Source organism: Cryptomeria japonica, unplaced genomic scaffold, assembly GCF_030272615.1.
Source record: "Cryptomeria japonica unplaced genomic scaffold, Sugi_1.0 HiC_scaffold_107, whole genome shotgun sequence".
NCBI lineage: Eukaryota > Viridiplantae > Streptophyta > Pinopsida > Cupressales > Cupressaceae > Cryptomeria > Cryptomeria japonica.
The window spans coordinates 72,501-96,500 of NW_026728929.1; the positions used below are offsets into that span (position 1 = coordinate 72,501).

Genomic DNA, 24,000 nt, shown 5'->3' on the forward strand with positions numbered 1-24,000 from the left:
CCTTTTTCTGGAAATTAGTGAAGGCAGCGCATCAAAGGTGCGCACCTCGCTGCCCACCACGGTGCGCAACGCCGGTGGGCACCCGGGAGTGCTTCGAAGTGTGCTCCAAGGTGCTGCGTGCACGTTGTCGGAGCCCGGTTTGCCCCGGGTGCGCACCTCGCGTGCACCTTCGTCGGGGTGGGCACCTTGGCTGGGTTTGCCCCGGCTGCGCTCCGAAGCGGGGTTATTGGAGCGCCGCCTCTTTTTTTGTCGGAGCGTTTGGTGGGGTTTCTCGCATTGGCTCTTCCGAGGCCCGGTTGCCACCCTGGCGCGCACGAAGTCGGAAGTAGGGTTAATTGCCCGGGTGCGCACCTTTGCCAGGGTGGGCACCTTACCTGGGCTGCGCACCAGGGCGGGCTCAAGATGGCACGCGCGTTCCGTTTTTTTCACTATCTTTCAAAACGGAAATTTTAAAATCTCCTTTTTTTTTTGCCTTTTCTGGAAATTAGTGAAGGCAGCGCATCAAAGGTGCGCACCTCGCTGCCCACCTTGGTGTGCTCTGAGGTGCGCACCCGGGAGCGCTACGAAGTGTGCTCCAAGGTGCGGCGTGCACGTTGTCGGAGCCCGGTTTGCCCCGGGTGCGCACCTCGCCTGCACCTTGGCCGGGGTGGGCACCTTGGCTGGGTTTGCCCAGGGTGCGCTCCGAAGCGGGGTTACTGGAGCGCCCCCTCTTTTTTTGTCAGAGCGTTTGGTGGGGTTTCTCGCATTGGCTCTTCCCAGGCCCGGTTGTTGGGTGCGCTCCCACCCTGGCGCGCGCGAAGTTGGAAGTTGGGTTAATTGCCCGGGCGCGCACCTTCGCCAGGGTGGGCACCTTGGTGCGCACACCTTGGCTGGGCTGCGCACCAGGGCGGGCTCAAGATGGCACCAGCATTCCCTTTTTCTCACTATCTTTCAAAACGGAAATTTTAAAATCTCGTTTTTTTTTTGCCTTTTATGGAAATTAGTGAAGGCATCGCATCAAAGGTGCGCACCTCGCTGCCCACCTTGGTGTGCTCCGAGGTGCCCACCACGGTGCGCAACGCCGGTGCGAACCCGGGAGCGCCCCGATGTGTGCTCCAAGGTGCGGCGTGCACGAAGTCGGACCCCGGTTTGCCCCGGGTGCGCACCTCGCGTGCACCTTGGTGCGCACACCTTGGCTGGGTTGCGCGGCCTGGTGGGCACCATGGTGCGCACCAAGGAGCGCTCCGAAGTGTGCTCCAAGGTGCGGCGTGCACGAAGTCGGAGCCCGGTTTGCCCCGGGTACGCACCTCGCGTGCACCTTCGCCGGGGTGGGCACCTCGGCTGGGTTGCGCGCCCTGGTGCGCACCAAGGAGCGCTCCGAAGTGTGCTCCAAGGTGCGGCGTGCACGAAGTCGGAGCCCGGTTTGCCCCGGGTGCGCACCTCGCGTGCACCTTCGGCGGGGTTGCGCGCCCTGGTGGGCACCATGGTGCGCACCAAGGAGCGCTCCGAAGTGTGCTCCAAGGTGCGGCGTGCACGAAGTCGGAGCCCGGTTTGCCCCAGGTGCGCACCTCGCGTGCACCTTCGGCGGGGTTGCGCGCCCTGGTGGGCACCATGGTGCGCACCAAGGAGCGCTCCGAAGTGTGCTCCAAGGTGCGGCGTGCACGAAGTCGGAGCCCGGTTTGCCCCGGGTGCGCACCTCGCGTGCACCTTCGCCGCGGTGGGCACCATGGCGTGCACGAAGTCGGAGCCCGGTTTGCCCCGGGTGCGCACCTCGCGTGCACCTTCGCCGGGGTGGGCACCTCGGCTGGGTTGCGCGCCCTGGTGCGCACCAAGGAGCGCTCCGAAGTGTGCTCCAAGGTGCGGCGTGCACGAAGTCGGAGCCCGGTTTGCCCCGGGTGCGCACCTCGCGTGCACCTTCGCCAGGGTGGGCACCTCGGTGCGCACACCTTCTCAATGTTTTCTTGCCTTTTCTGGAAATTGGTGAAGGCAGCGCATCAAAGGTGCGCACCTCGGTGTGCTCCGAGGTGCGAACCCGAGAGCGCTCCGAGGTGCCCACGAAGTCGAAAGTCGGGTTAATTGCATTGTTTTCCCCGGGTGCGCTCCGAGGTGCGCAACATCGGCGCGCACCAAGGAGGGCTCCGAAGTGTGCTCCAAGGTGCGCACGATGGCGTGCACCTCTGGTGCGCACGATTCGGAGCTCGGTTTGACCGGGGTGCGCACACCTTGGCTGGGTTGCGCACCTTTTGTGCGCTCCAAGGTGCGCACGAAGTCGGAGCTCGGTTTGCCCCGGGTGCGCACCTTCGCCAGGGTGCGCACCTTGATGCGCACGCCTTGGCTGGGCTGCGCACCTTGGTGGGCGCCATGGTGCGCACCTTTCGTGCGCTCCAAGGTGCGCACGAAGTCGGAGCTCGGTTTGCCCCGGGTGCGCACCTTGGTGGGCGCCATGGTGCACTCCGAGGTGCCCAAGATTGGTGCGCACCAAGGAGCGCTCCGAAGTGCGCTCCAAGGTGCGCGCGAAGTCGAAAGTTGGGTTAATTGTCCGGTTTGCCTCGGGTGCGCACCTTGCGTGCACCTTCGCCAGGGTGGGCGCCTTGGTGCGCACACCTTGGCTGGGCTGCGCACACCTTGGCACCCGCGTTTCCTTCATTTTAAATTTTTTTTTTTTACAATCTCTCAAGTGGGAAATTCTATAATCTCAACTTTTTTTGCCTTTTCAGGAAACTTTTGAATGGAGCGCATCATTGGTGCGCTCCGAAGTGTGCTCCAAAGCTCTCTCCAGCTGCGTGCACCTGCCCCGGCCGCGCACCCGGCCCCGCCCAGCTTCGCTCACCTGTCCCGGGCGTCTGGTGCGGAACCTTAGAGTAAGAAACATCACCGTGCACCTTGGCCAACGTGCGCGACTCGACCGAGCGCGCACTGGCCGAGGTGCACACCGATTTCACCTGGGTGCGCGCGCAGCACCTCGGGCGCACCGGGGTGCGCGCACAACGCCCGGGTTGCACCGTGGCCTGTGTGCTCGGGGCGCCTCGGGTGCGCGCTCGGTGTCGCCCCCGCGCGCGCGGTAGTGCGGGCAGCGCACCCCGGCCCGGCCCGGCCCCGACGAGAACGCAAACGGGCAAAAGGTTTATTCAAATAGCATTGCGATGCCCGGCGAAAAACTAAAAAAGGGTGCAACACCGGGACTTCCCGGGAGGTCACCCATCCCAGTACTACTCCGGCCCAAGCGCGCTTAACTGCGGAGTTCTGATGGGATCCGGTGCACTAACGCTGGTATGATCGCACCCGTTATGAGCTTGTCGCAGTGTGTACTTAGCAAACCGCGACCCACGTGCGAATCCACCCCGGCCACCCACCCCCGTCGAGGTGCACACCCTCCCTCGCGAAGTGCGCCCCGTTCGCCAAGTGTGAGCCCTGCCCGGGTGCGCGCACCTTGCTAGGGCGTCGGGTGTGCACCCGGCCCGGCCTACGTGCGTGCACCTGTAGGGGGCGTCGTGTGCGTGCAGTGTCCCGTCTGCAACGCGGTGCCCACACACCACCTCGGGCGCAACGACCTGCGCTCACATGTGGGCCGAGTGCACCTTGGTGCATGTTCGGGGCGCCTCGGGTGCACGCTCGATCTTGCCCCGGTGCACCAAGGCGCTCGGTTTGCCCCGGGTGCGCACTTGGTGCAAGGTGGGCACCCAAAATAGGGATCAAGCACCAAAACACAAGTTTCGGGATGCAAAATGGGACCCAAGGACCACAAATGCGTTCCAAGACCCATGATGGGTCCACGAGAACAAAAATGTGTTCCGAGACTTAATAAACAAATATTGGGTTTTAGGAGAAGAAACATGCTCTGATGCCCAAAACGAGAATCGACCCCGAAAAGGCCACAGGCCAAAAGTGGGATGCGAGACAAAAAAAAATGGGACCCGAGGACCAAAATTGGGTTCCCAGGTCGAAGACAGGGCAACCGGACAAGAAACGACCTCTAAGGCTCGAAATGAGTCCCGACGACTAAAACTTGACAAGAAGCACCCATCAGGCACCCAACTCGACACCCATGGGATGCCGACCCACCCGGGCTTCCACCTAGCACACCTTGGCACCCACCCACCCTCGCACCCAACCTCGCACCCAACTTAGCACCTTTGAACCCACATTGGCACTCACCCTGACCCTGGCACCTTGGAACCCACATTGGCACTCACCTTGACCCTGGCACCCACCTTTGCACTCACCTTGGGACCCACCCTGGCTCCCACCTCGGCACCCACCCAGACACCCACCTTGGTTCCTTGGCACCCACCTTGGATCCTTGGCACCCACCCCGACACCCACCTTGGCACGCAACTTGGCTACTTGCCACCCACCTTGGCTCCTTGACGCCCACCCCGACAACCACCCCGTGACCTACCCTGGCTAGGGTTGGTGCACACCCACCCTGGTGCCCACCTTGGCACCCACCCTATGACCCACCTTGGCACGCACCTTAGTACCCACCCCGTTACCCACCCTAGGACCCACCCCGTGACCCACCTTGGCCAGGGTGGGTGCCTTGGTGCGCACAACTTGCCTGGGCTGCACACCAGGGCGGGCTCAAGATGGCACCCGCGTTCCGTTTTTTTCACTATCTTTCAAAACGGAAATTTTAAAATCTCATTTTTTTCTTTTTTTTGCCTTTTCTGGAAATTAGTGAAGGCAGCGCATCAAAGGTGCGCAATGCTGGTGCGAACCCGGGAGCGCTCCGATGTGTGCTCCAAGGTGCGGCGTGCACGAAGTCCGAGCCCGGTTTGCCCCGGGTGCGCACCTCGCGTGCACCTTCGCCGGGGTGAGCACCTTGGCTGGGTTGCGCGCCCTGGTGCGTACCAAGGAGCGCTCTGAAGTGTGCTCCAAGGTGCGGCGTGCACGAAGTCGGAGCCCGGTTTGCCCCGGGTGTGCACCTCGGGTGCGCACCTCGCGTGCACCTTCGCTGCGGTGGGCACCTTGGCTGGGTTGCGCGCCTTGGTGGGCACCATGCAGTGCACGAAGTCGGAGCCCGGTTTGCCCCGGGCGCGCACCTCCGCCAGGGTGGGCACCTTGGTGCGCACAACTTGCCTGGGCTGCGCATCAGGAAGGGCTCAAGATGGCACCCGCGTTCCGTTTTTTTCACTATCTTTCAGAACGGAAATTTTAAAATATCGTTTTTTTTTGCCTTTTCTGGAAATTAGTGAAGGCAGCGCATCAAAGGTGCGCAACGCTGGTGCGAACCTGGGAGCGCTCCGATGTGTGCTCCAAGGTGCGGCGTGCACGAAGTCGGAGCCCGGTTTGCCTCGGGTGCGCCCTGGTGGGCACCATGGTGCGCACCAAGGAGCGCTCCGAAGTGTGCTCCAAGGTGCGGCCTGCACGAAGTCGGAGCCCGGTTTGCCCCGGGTGTGCACCTCGGGTGGGCACCTTGGTGCGCATGCCTTGCCTGGGCTGCGCACCAGGGCGGGCTCAAGATGGCACCCGCGTTCCTTTTTTTTCACTATCTTTCAAAACGGAAATTTTAAAATCTCATTTTTTTTTGCCTTTTTCTGGAAATTAGTGAAGGCAGCGCATCAAAGGTGCGCACCTCGCTGCCCACCACGGTGCGCAACGCCGGTGGGCACCCGGGAGTGCTTCGAAGTGTGCTCCAAGGTGCTGCGTGCACGTTGTCGGAGCCCGGTTTGCCCCGGGTGCGCACCTCGCGTGCACCTTCGTCGGGGTGGGCACCTTGGCTTGGTTTGCCCCGGCTGCGCTCCGAAGCGGGGTTATTGGAGCGCCGCCTCTTTTTTTGTCGGAGCGTTTGGTGGGGTTTCTCGCATTGGCTCTTCCGAGGCCCGGTTGCCACCCTGGCGCGCACGAAGTCGGAAGTAGGGTTAATTGCCCGGGTGCGCACCTTTGCCAGGGTGGCACCTTACCTGGGCTGCGCACCAGGGCGGGCTCAAGATGGCACGCGCGTTCCGTTTTTTTCACTATCTTTCAAAACGGAAATTTTAAAATCTCCTTTTTTTTTTGCCTTTTCTGGAAATTAGTGAAGGCAGCGCATCAAAGGTGCGCACCTCGCTGCCCACCTTGGTGTGCTCTGAGGTGCGCACCCGGGAGCGCTACGAAGTGTGCTCCAAGGTGCGGCGTGCACGTTGTCGGAGCCCGGTTTGCCCCGGGTGCGCACCTCGCCTGCACCTTGGCCGGGGTGGGCACCTTGGCTGGGTTTGCCCAGGGTGCGCTCCGAAGCGGGGTTACTGGAGCGCCCCCTCTTTTTTTGTCAGAGAGTTTGGTGGGGTTTCTCGCATTGGCTCTTCCCAGGCCCGGTTGTTGGGTGCGCTCCCACCCTGGCGCGCGCGAAGTTGGAAGTTGGGTTAATTGCCCGGGCGCGCACCTTCGCCAGGGTGGGCACCTTGGTGCGCAAACCTTGGCTGGGCTGCGCACCAGGGCGGGCTCAAGATGGCACCAGCATTCCCTTTTTCTCACTATCTTTCAAAACGGAAATTTTAAAATCTCGTTTTTTTTTTGCCTTTTATGGAAATTAGTGAAGGCATCGCATCAAAGGTGCGCACCTCGCTGCCCACCTTGGTGTGCTCCGAGGTGCCCACCACGGTGCGCAACGCCGGTGCGAACCCGGGAGCGCCCCGATGTGTGCTCCAAGGTGCGGCGTGCACGAAGTCGGACCCCGGTTTGCCCCGGGTGCGCACCTCGCGTGCACCTTGGTGCGCACACCTTGGCTGGGTTGCGCGGCCTGGTGGGCACCATGGTGCGCACCAAGGAGCGCTCCGAAGTGTGCTCCAAGGTGCGGCGTGCACGAAGTCGGAGCCCGGTTTGCCCCGGGTGCGCACCTTCGCCGCGGTGGGCACCATGGCGTGCACGAAGTCGGAGCCCGGTTTGCCCCGGGTGCGCACCTCGCGTGCACCTTCGCCGGGGTGGGCACCTCGGCTGGGTTGCGCGCCCTGGTGCGCACCAAGGAGCGCTCTGAAGTGTGCTCCAAGGTGCGGCGTGCACGAAGTCGGAGCCCGGTTTGCCCCGGGTGTGCACCTCGGGTGCGCACCTCGCGTGCACCTTCGCTGCGGTGGGCACCTTGGCTGGGTTGCGCGCCTTGGTGGGCACCATGCAGTGCACGAAGTCGGAGCCCGGATTGCCCCGGGCGCGCACCTCCGCCAGGGTGGGCACCTTGGTGCGCACAACTTGCCTGGGCTGCGCACCAGGAAGGGCTCAAGATGGCACCCGCGTTCCGTTTTTTTCACTATCTTTCAGAACGAAAATTTTAAAATCTCGTTTTTTTTTGCCTTTTCTGGAAATTAGTGAAGGCAGCGCATCAAAGGTGCGCAACGCTGGTGCGAACCTGGGAGCGCTCCGATGTGTGCTCCAAGGTGCGGCGTGCACGAAGTCGGACCCCGGTTTGCCCCGGGTGCGCACCTCGCGTGCACCTTGGTGCGCACACCTTGGCTGGGTTGCGCGCCCTGGTGGGCACCATGGTGCGCACCAAGGAGCGCTCCGAAGTGTGCTCCAAGGTGCGGCGTGCACGAAGTCGGAGCCCGGTTTGCCCCGGGTGCGCACCTCGCGTGCACCTTCGCCGCGGTGGGCACCATGGCGTGCACGAAGTCGGAGCCCGGTTTGCCCCGGGTGCGCACCTCGCGTGCACCTTCGCCGGGGTGGGCACCTTGGTGTGCAGACCTTGGCTGGGTTGCGCGCCCTGGTGGGCACCATGGTGCGCACCAAGGAGCGCTCCGAAGTGTGCTCCAAGGTGCGGCCTGCACGAAGTCGGAGCCCGGTTTGCCCCGGGTGTGCACCTCGGGTGGGCACCTTGGTGCGCATGCCTTGCCTGGGCTGCGCACCAGGGCGGGCTCAAGATGGCACCCGCGTTCCTTTTTTTTCACTATCTTTCAAAACGGAAATTTTAAAATCTCATTTTTTTTTGCCTTTTTCTGGAAATTAGTGAAGGCAGCGCATCAAAGGTGCGCACCTCGCTGCCCACCACGGTGCGCAACGCCGGTGGGCACCCGGGAGTGCTTCGAAGTGTGCTCCAAGGTGCTGCGTGCACGTTGTCGGAGCCCGGTTTGCCCCGGGTGCGCACCTCGCGTGCACCTTCGTCGGGGTGGGCACCTTGGCTGGGTTTGCCCCGGCTGCGCTCCGAAGCGGGGTTATTGGAGCGCCGCCTCTTTTTTTGTCGGAGCGTTTGGTGGGGTTTCTCGCATTGGCTCTTCCGAGGCCCGGTTGCCACCCTGGCGCGCACGAAGTCGGAAGTAGGGTTAATTGCCCGGGTGCGCACCTTTGCCAGGGTGGGCACCTTACCTGGGCTGCGCACCAGGGCGGGCTCAAGATGGCACGCGCGTTCCGTTTTTTTCACTATCTTTCAAAACGGAAATTTTAAAATCTCCTTTTTTTTTTGCCTTTTCTGGAAATTAGTGAAGGCAGCGCATCAAAGGTGCGCACCTCGCTGCCCACCTTGGTGTGCTCTGAGGTGCGCACCCGGGAGCGCTACGAAGTGTGCTCCAAGGTGCGGCGTGCACGTTGTCGGAGCCCGGTTTGCCCCGGGTGCGCACCTCGCCTGCACCTTGGCCGGGGTGGGCACCTTGGCTGGGTTTGCCCAGGGTGCGCTCCGAAGCGGGGTTACTGGAGCGCCCCCTCTTTTTTTGTCAGAGCGTTTGGTGGGGTTTCTCGCATTGGCTCTTCCCAGGCCCGGTTGTTGGGTGCGCTCCCACCCTGGCGCGCGCGAAGTTGGAAGTTGGGTTAATTGCCCGGGCGCGCACCTTCGCCAGGGTGGGCACCTTGGTGCGCACACCTTGGCTGGGCTGCGCACCAGGGCGGGCTCAAGATGGCACCAGCATTCCCTTTTTCTCACTATCTTTCAAAACGGAAATTTTAAAATCTCGTTTTTTTTTTGCCTTTTATGGAAATTAGTGAAGGCATCGCATCAAAGGTGCGCACCTCGCTGCCCACCTTGGTGTGCTCCGAGGTGCCCACCACGGTGCGCAACGCCGGTGCGAACCCGGGAGCGCCCCGATGTGTGCTCCAAGGTGCGGCGTGCACGAAGTCGGACCCCGGTTTGCCCCGGGTGCGCACCTCGCGTGCACCTTGGTGCGCACACCTTGGCTGGGTTGCGCGGCCTGGTGGGCACCATGGTGCGCACCAAGGAGCGCTCCGAAGTGTGCTCCAAGGTGCGGCGTGCACGAAGTCGGAGCCCGGTTTGCCCCGGGTACGCACCTCGCGTGCACCTTCGCCGGGGTGGGCACCTCGGCTGGGTTGCGCGCCCTGGTGCGCACCAAGGAGCGCTCCGAAGTGTGCTCCAAGGTGCGGCGTGCACGAAGTCGGAGCCCGGTTTGCCCCGGGTGCGCACCTCGCGTGCACCTTCGGCGGGGTTGCGCGCCCTGGTGGGCACCATGGTGCGCACCAAGGAGCGCTCCGAAGTGTGCTCCAAGGTGCGGCGTGCACGAAGTCGGAGCCCGGTTTGCCCCGGGTGCGCACCTCGCGTGCACCTTCGGCGGGGTTGCGCGCCCTGGTGGGCACCATGGTGCGCACCAAGGAGCGCTCCGAAGTGTGCTCCAAGGTGCGGCGTGCACGAAGTCGGAGCCCGGTTTGCCCCGGGTGCGCACCTCGCGTGCACCTTCGCCGCGGTGGGCACCATGGCGTGCACGAAGTCGGAGCCCGGTTTGCCCCGGGTGCGCACCTCGCGTGCACCTTCGCCGGGGTGGGCACCTCGGCTGGGTTGCGCGCCCTGGTGCGCACCAAGGAGCGCTCCGAAGTGTGCTCCAAGGTGCGGCGTGCACGAAGTCGGAGCCCGGTTTGCCCCGGGTGCGCACCTCGCGTGCACCTTCGCCAGGGTGGGCACCTCGGTGCGCACACCTTCTCAATGTTTTCTTGCCTTTTCTGGAAATTGGTGAAGGCAGCGCATCAAAGGTGCGCACCTCGGTGTGCTCCGAGGTGCGAACCCGAGAGCGCTCCGAGGTGCCCACGAAGTCGAAAGTCGGGTTAATTGCATTGTTTTCCCCGGGTGCGCTCCGAGGTGCGCAACATCGGCGCGCACCAAGGAGGGCTCCGAAGTGTGCTCCAAGGTGCGCACGATGGCGTGCACCTCTGGTGCGCACGATTCGGAGCTCGGTTTGACCGGGGTGCGCACACCTTGGCTGGGTTGCGCACCTTTTGTGCGCTCCAAGGTGCGCACGAAGTCGGAGCTCGGTTTGCCCCGGGTGCGCACCTTCGCCAGGGTGCGCACCTTGATGCGCACGCCTTGGCTGGGCTGCGCACCTTGGTGGGCGCCATGGTGCGCACCTTTCGTGCGCTCCAAGGTGCGCACGAAGTCGGAGCTCGGTTTGCCCCGGGTGCGCACCTTGGTGGGCGCCATGGTGCACTCCGAGGTGCCCAAGATTGGTGCGCACCAAGGAGCGCTCCGAAGTGCGCTCCAAGGTGCGCGCGAAGTCGAAAGTTGGGTTAATTGTCCGGTTTGCCTCGGGTGCGCACCTTGCGTGCACCTTCGCCAGGGTGGGCGCCTTGGTGCGCACACCTTGGCTGGGCTGCGCACACCTTGGCACCCGCGTTTCCTTCATTTTAAATTTTTTTTTTTTACAATCTCTCAAGTGGGAAATTCTATAATCTCAACTTTTTTTGCCTTTTCAGGAAACTTTTGAATGGAGCGCATCATTGGTGCGCTCCGAAGTGTGCTCCAAAGCTCTCTCCAGCTGCGTGCACCTGCCCCGGCCGCGCACCCGGCCCCGCCCAGCTTCGCTCACCTGTCCCGGGCGTCTGGTGCGGAACCTTAGAGTAAGAAACATCACCGTGCACCTTGGCCAACGTGCGCGACTCGACCGAGCGCGCACTGGCCGAGGTGCACACCGATTTCACCTGGGTGCGCGCGCAGCACCTCGGGCGCACCGGGGTGCGCGCACAACGCCCGGGTTGCACCGTGGCCTGTGTGCTCGGGGCGCCTCGGGTGCGCGCTCGGTGTCGCCCCCGCGCGCGCGGTAGTGCGGGCAGCGCACCCCGGCCCGGCCCGGCCCCGACGAGAACGCAAACGGGCAAAAGGTTTATTCAAATAGCATTGCGATGCCCGGCGAAAAACTAAAAAAGGGTGCAACACCGGGACTTCCCGGGAGGTCACCCATCCCAGTACTACTCCGGCCCAAGCGCGCTTAACTGCGGAGTTCTGATGGGATCCGGTGCACTAACGCTGGTATGATCGCACCCGTTATGAGCTTGTCGCAGTGTGTACTTAGCAAACCGCGACCCACGTGCGAATCCACCCCGGCCACCCACCCCCGTCGAGGTGCACACCCTCCCTCGCGAAGTGCGCCCCGTTCGCCAAGTGTGAGCCCTGCCCGGGTGCGCGCACCTTGCTAGGGCGTCGGGTGTGCACCCGGCCCGGCCTACGTGCGTGCACCTGTAGGGGGCGTCGTGTGCGTGCAGTGTCCCGTCTGCAACGCGGTGCCCACACACCACCTCGGGCGCAACGACCTGCGCTCACATGTGGGCCGAGTGCACCTTGGTGCATGTTCGGGGCGCCTCGGGTGCACGCTCGATCTTGCCCCGGTGCACCAAGGCGCTCGGTTTGCCCCGGGTGCGCACTTGGTGCAAGGTGGGCACCCAAAATAGGGATCAAGCACCAAAACACAAGTTTCGGGATGCAAAATGGGACCCAAGGACCACAAATGCGTTCCAAGACCCATGATGGGTCCACGAGAACAAAAATGTGTTCCGAGACTTAATAAACAAATATTGGGTTTTAGGAGAAGAAACATGCTCTGATGCCCAAAACGAGAATCGACCCCGAAAAGGCCACAGGCCAAAAGTGGGATGCGAGACAAAAAAAAATGGGACCCGAGGACCAAAATTGGGTTCCCAGGTCGAAGACAGGGCAACCGGACAAGAAACGACCTCTAAGGCTCGAAATGAGTCCCGACGACTAAAACTTGACAAGAAGCACCCATCAGGCACCCAACTCGACACCCATGGGATGCCGACCCACCCGGGCTTCCACCTAGCACACCTTGGCACCCACCCACCCTCGCACCCAACCTCGCACCCAACTTAGCACCTTTGAACCCACATTGGCACTCACCCTGACCCTGGCACCTTGGAACCCACATTGGCACTCACCTTGACCCTGGCACCCACCTTTGCACTCACCTTGGGACCCACCCTGGCTCCCACCTCGGCACCCACCCAGACACCCACCTTGGTTCCTTGGCACCCACCTTGGATCCTTGGCACCCACCCCGACACCCACCTTGGCACGCAACTTGGCTACTTGCCACCCACCTTGGCTCCTTGACGCCCACCCCGACAACCACCCCGTGACCTACCCTGGCTAGGGTTGGTGCACACCCACCCTGGTGCCCACCTTGGCACCCACCCTATGACCCACCTTGGCACGCACCTTAGTACCCACCCCGTTACCCACCCTAGGACCCACCCCGTGACCCACCTTGGCCAGGGTGGGTGCCTTGGTGCGCACAACTTGCCTGGGCTGCACACCAGGGCGGGCTCAAGATGGCACCCGCGTTCCGTTTTTTTCACTATCTTTCAAAACGGAAATTTTAAAATCTCATTTTTTTCTTTTTTTTGCCTTTTCTGGAAATTAGTGAAGGCAGCGCATCAAAGGTGCGCAATGCTGGTGCGAACCCGGGAGCGCTCCGATGTGTGCTCCAAGGTGCGGCGTGCACGAAGTCCGAGCCCGGTTTGCCCCGGGTGCGCACCTCGCGTGCACCTTCGCCGGGGTGAGCACCTTGGCTGGGTTGCGCGCCCTGGTGCGTACCAAGGAGCGCTCTGAAGTGTGCTCCAAGGTGCGGCGTGCACGAAGTCGGAGCCCGGTTTGCCCCGGGTGTGCACCTCGGGTGCGCACCTCGCGTGCACCTTCGCTGCGGTGGGCACCTTGGCTGGGTTGCGCGCCTTGGTGGGCACCATGCAGTGCACGAAGTCGGAGCCCGGTTTGCCCCGGGCGCGCACCTCCGCCAGGGTGGGCACCTTGGTGCGCACAACTTGCCTGGGCTGCGCATCAGGAAGGGCTCAAGATGGCACCCGCGTTCCGTTTTTTTCACTATCTTTCAGAACGGAAATTTTAAAATATCGTTTTTTTTTGCCTTTTCTGGAAATTAGTGAAGGCAGCGCATCAAAGGTGCGCAACGCTGGTGCGAACCTGGGAGCGCTCCGATGTGTGCTCCAAGGTGCGGCGTGCACGAAGTCGGAGCCCGGTTTGCCTCGGGTGCGCCCTGGTGGGCACCATGGTGCGCACCAAGGAGCGCTCCGAAGTGTGCTCCAAGGTGCGGCCTGCACGAAGTCGGAGCCCGGTTTGCCCCGGGTGTGCACCTCGGGTGGGCACCTTGGTGCGCATGCCTTGCCTGGGCTGCGCACCAGGGCGGGCTCAAGATGGCACCCGCGTTCCTTTTTTTTCACTATCTTTCAAAACGGAAATTTTAAAATCTCATTTTTTTTTGCCTTTTTCTGGAAATTAGTGAAGGCAACGCATCAAAGGTGCGCACCTCGCTGCCCACCACGGTGCGCAACGCCGGTGGGCACCCGGGAGTGCTTCGAAGTGTGCTCCAAGGTGCTGCGTGCACGTTGTCGGAGCCCGGTTTGCCCCGGGTGCGCACCTCGCGTGCACCTTCGTCGGGGTGGGCACCTTGGCTTGGTTTGCCCCGGCTGCGCTCCGAAGCGGGGTTATTGGAGCGCCGCCTCTTTTTTTGTCGGAGCGTTTGGTGGGGTTTCTCGCATTGGCTCTTCCGAGGCCCGGTTGCCACCCTGGCGCGCACGAAGTCGGAAGTAGGGTTAATTGCCCGGGTGCGCACCTTTGCCAGGGTGGCACCTTACCTGGGCTGCGCACCAGGGCGGGCTCAAGATGGCACGCGCGTTCCGTTTTTTTCACTATCTTTCAAAACGGAAATTTTAAAATCTCCTTTTTTTTTTGCCTTTTCTGGAAATTAGTGAAGGCAGCGCATCAAAGGTGCGCACCTCGCTGCCCACCTTGGTGTGCTCTGAGGTGCGCACCCGGGAGCGCTACGAAGTGTGCTCCAAGGTGCGGCGTGCACGTTGTCGGAGCCCGGTTTGCCCCGGGTGCGCACCTCGCCTGCACCTTGGCCGGGGTGGGCACCTTGGCTGGGTTTGCCCAGGGTGCGCTCCGAAGCGGGGTTACTGGAGCGCCCCCTCTTTTTTTGTCAGAGAGTTTGGTGGGGTTTCTCGCATTGGCTCTTCCCAGGCCCGGTTGTTGGGTGCGCTCCCACCCTGGCGCGCGCGAAGTTGGAAGTTGGGTTAATTGCCCGGGCGCGCACCTTCGCCAGGGTGGGCACCTTGGTGCGCAAACCTTGGCTGGGCTGCGCACCAGGGCGGGCTCAAGATGGCACCAGCATTCCCTTTTTCTCACTATCTTTCAAAACGGAAATTTTAAAATCTCGTTTTTTTTTTGCCTTTTATGGAAATTAGTGAAGGCATCGCATCAAAGGTGCGCACCTCGCTGCCCACCTTGGTGTGCTCCGAGGTGCCCACCACGGTGCGCAACGCCGGTGCGAACCCGGGAGCGCCCCGATGTGTGCTCCAAGGTGCGGCGTGCACGAAGTCGGACCCCGGTTTGCCCCGGGTGCGCACCTCGCGTGCACCTTGGTGCGCACACCTTGGCTGGGTTGCGCGGCCTGGTGGGCACCATGGTGCGCACCAAGGAGCGCTCCGAAGTGTGCTCCAAGGTGCGGCGTGCACGAAGTCGGAGCCCGGTTTGCCCCGGGTGCGCACCTTCGCCGCGGTGGGCACCATGGCGTGCACGAAGTCGGAGCCCGGTTTGCCCCGGGTGCGCACCTCGCGTGCACCTTCGCCGGGGTGGGCACCTCGGCTGGGTTGCGCGCCTTGGTGCGCACCAAGGAGCGCTCTGAAGTGTGCTCCAAGGTGCGGCGTGCACGAAGTCGGAGCCCGGTTTGCCCCGGGTGTGCACCTCGGGTGCGCACCTCGCGTGCACCTTCGCTGCGGTGGGCACCTTGGCTGGGTTGCGCGCCTTGGTGGGCACCATGCAGTGCACGAAGTCGGAGCCCGGATTGCCCCGGGCGCGCACCTCCGCCAGGGTGGGCACCTTGGTGCGCACAACTTGCCTGGGCTGCGCACCAGGAAGGGCTCAAGATGGCACCCGCGTTCCGTTTTTTTCACTATCTTTCAGAACGGAAATTTTAAAATCTCGTTTTTTTTTGCCTTTTCTGGAAATTAGTGAAGGCAGCGCATCAAAGGTGCGCAACGCTGGTGCGAACCTGGGAGCGCTCCGATGTGTGCTCCAAGGTGCGGCGTGCACGAAGTCGGACCCCGGTTTGCCCCGGGTGCGCACCTCGCGTGCACCTTGGTGCGCACACCTTGGCTGGGTTGCGCGCCCTGGTGGGCACCATGGTGCGCACCAAGGAGCGCTCCGAAGTGTGCTCCAAGGTGCGGCGTGCACGAAGTCGGAGCCCGGTTTGCCCCGGGTGCGCACCTCGCGTGCACCTTCGCCGCGGTGGGCACCATGGCGTGCACGAAGTCGGAGCCCGGTTTGCCCCGGGTGCGCACCTCGCGTGCACCTTCGCCGGGGTGGGCACCTTGGTGTGCAGACCTTGGCTGGGTTGCGCGCCCTGGTGGGCACCATGGTGCGCACCAAGGAGCGCTCCGAAGTGTGCTCCAAGGTGCGGCCTGCACGAAGTCGGAGCCCGGTTTGCCCCGGGTGTGCACCTCGGGTGGGCACCTTGGTGCGCATGCCTTGCCTGGGCTGCGCACCAGGGCGGGCTCAAGATGGCACCCGCGTTCCTTTTTTTTCACTATCTTTCAAAACGGAAATTTTAAAATCTCATTTTTTTTTGCCTTTTTCTGGAAATTAGTGAAGGCAGCGCATCAAAGGTGCGCACCTCGCTGCCCACCACGGTGCGCAACGCCGGTGGGCACCCGGGAGTGCTTCGAAGTGTGCTCCAAGGTGCTGCGTGCACGTTGTCGGAGCCCGGTTTGCCCCGGGTGCGCACCTCGCGTGCACCTTCGTCGGGGTGGGCACCTTGGCTGGGTTTGCCCCGGCTGCGCTCCGAAGCGGGGTTATTGGAGCGCCGCCTCTTTTTTTGTCGGAGCGTTTGGTGGGGTTTCTCGCATTGGCTCTTCCGAGGCCCGGTTGCCACCCTGGCGCGCACGAAGTCGGAAGTAGGGTTAATTGCCCGGGTGCGCACCTTTGCCAGGGTGGGCACCTTACCTGGGCTGCGCACCAGGGCGGGCTCAAGATGGCACGCGCGTTCCGTTTTTTTCACTATCTTTCAAAACGGAAATTTTAAAATCTCCTTTTTTTTTTGCCTTTTCTGGAAATTAGTGAAGGCAGCGCATCAAAGGTGCGCACCTCGCTGCCCACCTTGGTGTGCTCTGAGGTGCGCACCCGGGAGCGCTACGAAGTGTGCTCCAAGGTGCGGCGTGCACGTTGTCGGAGCCCGGTTTGCCCCGGGTGCGCACCTCGCCTGCACCTTGGCCGGGGTGGGCACCTTGGCTGGGTTTGCCCAGGGTGCGCTCCGAAGCGGGGTTACTGGAGCGCCCCCTCTTTTTTTGTCAGAGCGTTTGGTGGGGTTTCTCGCATTGGCTCTTCCCAGGCCCGGTTGTTGGGTGCGCTCCCACCCTGGCGCGCGCGAAGTTGGAAGTTGGATTAATTGCCCGGGCGCGCACCTTCGCCAGGGTGGGCACCTTGGTGCGCACACCTTGGCTGGGCTGCGCACCAGGGCGGGCTCAAGATGGCACCAGCATTCCCTTTTTCTCACTATCTTTCAAAACGGAAATTTTAAAATCTCGTTTTTTTTTTGCCTTTTATGGAAATTAGTGAAGGCATCGCATCAAAGGTGCGCACCTCGCTGCCCACCTTGGTGTGCTCCGAGGTGCCCACCACGGTGCGCAACGCCGGTGCGAACCCGGGAGCGCCCCGATGTGTGCTCCAAGGTGCGGCGTGCACGAAGTCGGACCCCGGTTTGCCCCGGGTGCGCACCTCGCGTGCACCTTGGTGCGCACACCTTGGCTGGGTTGCGCGGCCTGGTGGGCACCATGGTGCGCACCAAGGAGCGCTCCGAAGTGTGCTCCAAGGTGCGGCGTGCACGAAGTCGGAGCCCGGTTTGCCCCGGGTACGCACCTCGCGTGCACCTTCGCCGGGGTGGGCACCTCGGCTGGGTTGCGCGCCCTGGTGCGCACCAAGGAGCGCTCCGAAGTGTGCTCCAAGGTGCGGCGTGCACGAAGTCGGAGCCCGGTTTGCCCCGGGTGCGCACCTTCGCCGCGGTGCGCACCATGGCGTGCACGAAGTCGGAGCCCGGTTTGCCCCGGGTGCGCACCTCGCGTGCACCTTCGGCGGGGTTGCGCGCCCTGGTGGGCACCATGGTGCGCACCAAGGAGCGCTCCGAAGTGTGCTCCAAGGTGCGGCGTGCACGAAGTCGGAGCCCGGTTTGCCCCGGGTGCGCACCTCGCGTGCACCTTCGGCGGGGTTGCGCGCCCTGGTGGGCACCATGGTGCGCACCAAGGAGCGCTCCGAAGTGTGCTCCAAGGTGCGGCGTGCACGAAGTCGGAGCCCGGTTTGCCCCGGGTGCGCACCTCGCGTGCACCTTCGCCGCGGTGGGCACCATGGCGTGCACGAAGTCGGAGCCCGGTTTGCCCCGGGTGCGCACCTCGCGTGCACCTTCGCCGGGGTGGGCACCTCGGCTGGGTTGCGCGCCCTGGTGCGCACCAAGGAGCGCTCCGAAGTGTGCTCCAAGGTGCGGCGTGCACGAAGTCGGAGCCCGGTTTGCCCCGGGTGCGCACCTCGCGTGCACCTTCGCCAGGGTGGGCACCTCGGTGCGCACACCTTCTCAATGTTTTCTTGCCTTTTCTGGAAATTGGTGAAGGCAGCGCATCAAAGGTGCGCACCTCGGTGTGCTCCGAGGTGCGAACCCGAGAGCGCTCCGAGGTGCCCACGAAGTCGAAAGTCGGGTTAATTGCATTGTTTTCCCCGGGTGCGCTCCGAGGTGCGCAACATCGGCGCGCACCAAGGAGGGCTCCGAAGTGTGCTCCAAGGTGCGCACGATGGCGTGCACCTCTGGTGCGCACGATTCGGAGCTCGGTTTGACCGGGGTGCGCACACCTTGGCTGGGTTGCGCACCTTTTGTGCGCTCCAAGGTGCGCACGAAGTCGGAGCTCGGTTTGCCCCGGGTGCGCACCTTCGCCAGGGTGCGCACCTTGATGCGCACGCCTTGGCTGGGCTGCGCACCTTGGTGGGCGCCATGGTGCGCACCTTTCGTGCGCTCCAAGGTGCGCACGAAGTCGGAGCTCGGTTTGCCCCGGGTGCGCACCTTGGTGGGCGCCATGGTGCACTCCGAGGTGCCCAAGATTGGTGCGCACCAAGGAGCGCTCCGAAGTGCGCTCCAAGGTGCGCGCGAAGTCGAAAGTTGGGTTAATTGTCCGGTTTGCCTCGGGTGCGCACCTTGCGTGCACCTTCGCCAGGGTGGGCGCCTTGGTGCGCACACCTTGGCTGGGCTGCGCACACCTTGGCACCCGCGTTTCCTTCATTTTAAATTTTTTTTTTTTACAATCTCTCAAGTGGGAAATTCTATAATCTCAACTTTTTTTGCCTTTTCAGGAAACTTTTGAATGGAGCGCATCATTGGTGCGCTCCGAAGTGTGCTCCAAAGCTCTCTCCAGCTGCGTGCACCTGCCCCGGCCGCGCACCCGGCCCCGCCCAGCTTCGCTCACCTGTCCCGGGCGTCTGGTGCGGAACCTTAGAGTAAGAAACATCACCGTGCACCTTGGCCAACGTGCGCGACTCGACCGAGCGCGCACTGGCCGAGGTGCACACCGATTTCACCTGGGTGCGCGCGCAGCACCTCGGGCGCACCGGGGTGCGCGCACAACGCCCGGGTTGCACCGTGGCCTGTGTGCTCGGGGTGCCTCGGGTGCGCGCTCGGTGTCGCCCCCGCGCGCGCGGTAGTGCGGGCAGCGCACCCCGGCCCGGCCCGGCCCCGACGAGAACGCAAACGGGCAAAAGGTTTATTCAAATAGCATTGCGACGCCCGGCGAAAAACTAAAAAAGGGTGCAACACCGGGACTTCCCGGGAGGTCACCCATCCCAGTACTACTCCGGCCCAAGCGCGCTTAACTGCGGAGTTCTGATGGGATCCGGTGCACTAATGCTGGTATGATCGCACCCGTTATGAGCTTGTCGCAGTGTGTACTTAGCAAACCGCGACCCACGTGCGAATCCACCCCGGCCACCCACCCCCGTCGAGGTGCACACCCTCCCTCGCGAAGTGCGCCCCGTTCGCCAAGTGTGAGCCCTGCCCGGGTGCGCGCACCTTGCTAGGGCGTCGGGTGTGCACCCGGCCCGGCCTACGTGCGTGCACCTGGAGGGGGCGTCGTGTGCGTGCAGTGTCCCGTCTGCAACGCGGTGCCCACACACCACCTCGGGCGCAACGACCTGCGCTCACATGTGGGCCGAGTGCACCTTGGTGCATGTTCGGGGCGCCTCGGGTGCACGCTCGATCTTGCCCCGGTGCACCAAGGCGCTCGGTTTGCCCCGGGTGCGCACTTGGTGCAAGGTGGGCACCCAAAATAGGGATCAAGCACCAAAACACAAGTTTCGGGATGCAAAATGGGACCCAAGGACCACAAATGCGTTCCAAGACCCATGATGGGTCCACGAGAACAAAAATGTGTTCCGAGACTTAATAAACAAATATTGGGTTTTAGGAGAAGAAACATGCTCTGATGCCCAAAACGAGAATCGACCCCGAAAAGGCCACAGGCCAAAAGTGGGATGCGAGACAAAAAAAAATGGGACCCGAGGACCAAAATTGGGTTCCCAGGTCGAAGACAGGGCAACCGGACAAGAAACGACCTCTAAGGCTCGAAATGAGTCCCGACGACTAAAACTTGACAAGAAGCACCCATCAGGCACCCAACTCGACACCCATGGGATGCCGACCCACCCGGGCTTCCACCTAGCACACCTTGGCACCCACCCACCCTCGCACCCAACCTCGCACCCAACTTAGCACCTTTGAACCCACATTGGCACTCACCCTGACCCTGGCACCTTGGAACCCACATTGGCACTCACCTTGACCCTGGCACCCACCTTTGCACTCACCTTGGGACCCACCCTGGCTCCCACCTCGGCACCCACCCAGACACCCACCTTGGTTCCTTGGCACCCACCTTGGATCCTTGGCACCCACCCCGACACCCACCTTGGCACGCAACTTGGCTACTTGCCACCCACCTTGGCTCCTTGACGCCCACCCCGACAACCACCCCGTGACCTACCCTGGCTAGGGTTGGTGCACACCCACCCTGGTGCCCACCTTGGCACCCACCCTATGACCCACCTTGGCACGCACCTTAGTACCCACCCCGTTACCCACCCTAGGACCCACCCCGTGACCCACCTTGGCCAGGGTGGGTGCACCCACCCTGGTGCCCACCTTGGCACCCACCCATCCTAGCACCCAGCCTGTGACCGGGCTTGGAACCCAACCTTGCACCCGCACCCGTCTTGGCCAGTGTGGGTGCGCACCCATCCTGGCACCCACGTTGTGACACACCCTTTAACCCACGCACCCTAGCACCCACGTTGGCACCCACCTTGGAACCCAACCTAGCAACTTGGCACCCACCCCGTGACCCACCTTGGCATCCACCATAGCAGTCGCCGACTTGGCACCCACCTCGGCACCCACCTTGACACTTGTGGACCCACCTTGCCACTCACCCTAGCATCGACCCATCCTAGCACCCACCCTGGCACCTTTGCACCCTAGCACTCACCCATCCTAGCACCTAACCTGTGACCCACCTTGACACTCACCCTCGCACCCACCTTGGAACCCAACCTAGCACCCACCCACCCTGACACCAACCCTAGCACCTACCCACCCTTGCACCCACCCTGTGACCCATCTTGGCACCCACCCATCCTACCACTCAACCTATCACCCACCTTCTCACCCACCTTGGCATCCACCTTAGCACCCACCCACACTGGCACCTTGGCACCCACCTCGGGCAAGGTGGGTGCACACCCACCCTGGCACCCAATTTAGAACCCACCGAGCATGTTACCCACCTTGGCACCCACATTGCAGCCCACCCTAGTACCCACCCTATGACCCACATTGGCATCCACACCCTAGCACCCAGGCACCTCGACACCCGCCTTGACACCCACCCTAGCACTGAACCTGTGACCCACCTTGGAACTCACCCTAGAACCCACCCACCCTGTGAACCACCTTGGCATCCACCTTAGCACCCACCCACCTTGGCACCCACTCTAGCACTCACCCATCCTAACACCCAACTTGTTACCCACCTTGGCACCCGCCCTCGCGTCCACCTTGAAACCCACCCTAGCACCCACCCACGCAGGAGCCCACCTTGGCACCCAACCTAACACCCACGCATCCTGGCACCCAACTTGTGACCCACCTTGGAACCCACCCTAGTACCCACCTTTGAACCCACTATATCACCAACCCACCTTGGCACCCACCCTATGACCCTCTTTGGAATCCACCCTAGCACGCACCCACCCTGGCACCCACCATGGAGCGCACCCTAGCACCCACCCACCTCGGCACGCACCTCAACACCCACCTTGGTGTGCGCACTGCGCCAACCTCTCAAAGACCCTATGTGGTGCGCTCCAAAGTGTACACCTTTGGTGCGCTCCAAGGTGCGCACCTTTGGTGCACACCGAGGTGCACACCAAAGTGTGCACCGAGGTGAGCACCAAAGTGCACTCCAGGGTGCACACCAAGGCGTGCACCTTTGGTGCGGTCAATGCAAACGAATTCGGAAGTTGGGGTCGATGTCCTAATCGCTGCTGCAGACTACACGTATGAGAATCGGACAAATAGCTTTATATAGGGGAGGTGTTGCGTTTGATGGGTCGACTCCCCTGGTTGTGTGCACTGCACCAACTTCAAAGACCCTGTCTTGTTTAAGAAGTCAAAAGTTGGGGTGGATGTCCTAATCATTGCTGCAGTCTACGCATGTATGAGAATCAGACAAATAGCTTATATAGGGGAGGTGTTGCATTCGGTGGGTTGACTCCCCTGGTTGTGCGCACTGCGCCAACCTCAAAGACCCCGCATAGCAGAAGAAGTCGGAAGTCGGATTTTGGTGAGCACCAAGGCGTGCACCTTTGGTGCGGTCAACGCAGACGAATTCAGAAGTTGGGGTGGATGTCCTAATCGTTGTTGCAGGCTACACATGTATGAGAATCAGACAAATAGCTTATATAGGGGAGGTGTTGGGTTTGATGGGTCAACTCCCTTGGTTGTGCGCATTACGCCAACCTCAAAGACCTTGTTTTCGTTAAGAAGTCAAAAGTTGGGGTCAATGTCCTAATGGCTCCTGCAGGCTACACATGTATGAGAATCGGACAAATAGCTTATATAGGGGAGGTGTTGGGTTTGATGGGTCGACTCCCCTGGTTGTGCGCATTACGTCAACCTCAAAGACCTTGTTTTCGTTAAGAAGTCAAAAGTTGGGGTCGATGTCCTAATTGCTCCTGTAGACTACACATGTATGAGAATCAGACAAATAGCTTATATAGGGGAGGTGTTGGGTTTGATGGGTTGACTCCCCTAGTTGTTCGCATTACACCAACCTCAAAGACCTTGTTTTCGTTTAGAAGCCGAAAGTTGGGGTCGATGTCCTAATTGCTCCTGCAGGCTACGCATGTATGAGAATCAGACAAATAGCTTATATAGGGGAGGTGTTGGGTTTGATGGGTCGACTCCCCTGGTTGTGCGCATTGCGCCAACCTCAAAGACCCTGCATTGCGGATGAAGTCGAAAGTCAGAGTTTGGTGTGCTACAAGGTGTGGTCGAAGGTGCTCACCTAGGTGTGCACCTTTGGAGCACAGGAAAAGTGCCCTCCAAAAGTGCGCACCTTTGGAGTGCACAAAAGTGCCCTCCAAAAGTGCGCACCTTTGGAGCGCAGAAAAGTGCCCTCCAAAAAGTGCCCTCCAAAAGTGCGCACCTTTGGAGCGCAGAAAAGTGCCCTCCAAAAAGTGCCCTCCAAAAGTGCGCACCTTTGGAGCGCAGAAAAGTGCCCTCCAAAAAGTGCCCTCCAAAAGTGCGCACCTTTGGAGCGCAGAAAAGTGCCCTCCAAAAAGTGCCCTCCAAAAGTGCGCACCTTTGGAGCGCAGAAAAGTGCCCTCCAAAAAGTGCCCTCCAAAAGTGCGCACCTTTGGAGCGCAGAAAAGTGCCCTCCAAAAAGTGCCCTCCAAAAGTGCGCACCTTTGGAGCGCAGAAAAGTGCCCTCCAAAAAGTGCCCTCCAAAAGTGCGCACCTTTGGAGCGCAGAAAAGTGCCCTCCAAAAAGTGCCCTCCAAAAGTGCGCACCTTTGGAGCGCAGAAAAGTGCCCTCCAAAAAGTGCCCTCCAAAAGTGCGCACCTTTGGAGCGCAGAAAAGTGCCCTCCAAAAAGTGCCCTCCAAAAGTGCGCACCTTTGGAGCGCAGAAAAGTGCCCTCCAAAAGTGCGCACTTTTGGTGCGCACCAAGGCGCTGGTTCGGTCGTTGCAGGCGAGTTCGGAAGTTGGGGTCGATGTCCTGAGCGGAGGTGCAAACTACACAGGTGTCGGAATCGGACAAATAGCTTATATAGGGGAGGTGTATGCTTCGATGGGTCGACTCCCCAGGTTGAGCGCACCGCGCCAACCTCAAAGACCCTACGGTATGGATGAAGTCGGAAGTTGGGTCCGATGACCGATTCGATTAGTAGGTATGCTCATGAGGTCGGAATTTGGGTCCGATGACCTGCCATGTGCAGGAAGGCGAATGTTGACACTGTGCGTTGCAAGGTGCACACCAAGGCGCTGGTGCGGTCTTTTTAGTCGAGTTCGGAAGTTGGGGTCGATGTCCTGATCGGAGGTGCAAGCTACACAGGTGTGGGAATCGGACAAATAGCTTATATAGGGGAGGTGTATGCTTCGTTGGGTCGACTCCCCGGGTTGAGCGCACCGCGCCAACCTCAAAGACCCTACGGTATGGATGAAGTCGGAAGTTGGGTCCGATGACCGATTCGATATGTAGGCATACTCGCGAGGTCGGAATTTGGGTCCGATGACCTG

The 24,000-nt window shown here is 61.7% G+C and overlaps 3 non-coding genes across 3 annotated transcripts; all 3 read right to left on the reverse strand.

Moving 5' to 3' along the window:
* Positions 1-3,144: 3,144 nt before the first annotated feature.
* Positions 3,145-3,263, reverse strand: LOC131865262 (5S ribosomal RNA). Its single transcript, XR_009363991.1, has one exon. It is a non-coding gene; the product is annotated as a 5S ribosomal RNA (ribosomal RNA).
* A 7,754-nt stretch (positions 3,264-11,017) lies between these two features.
* Positions 11,018-11,136, reverse strand: LOC131865274 (5S ribosomal RNA). Its single transcript, XR_009364002.1, has one exon. It is a non-coding gene; the product is annotated as a 5S ribosomal RNA (ribosomal RNA).
* Positions 11,137-18,953: 7,817 nt separating this feature from the next.
* Positions 18,954-19,072, reverse strand: LOC131865241 (5S ribosomal RNA). The gene has a single exon (XR_009363970.1). It is a non-coding gene; the product is annotated as a 5S ribosomal RNA (ribosomal RNA).
* Positions 19,073-24,000: the final 4,928 nt, after the last annotated feature.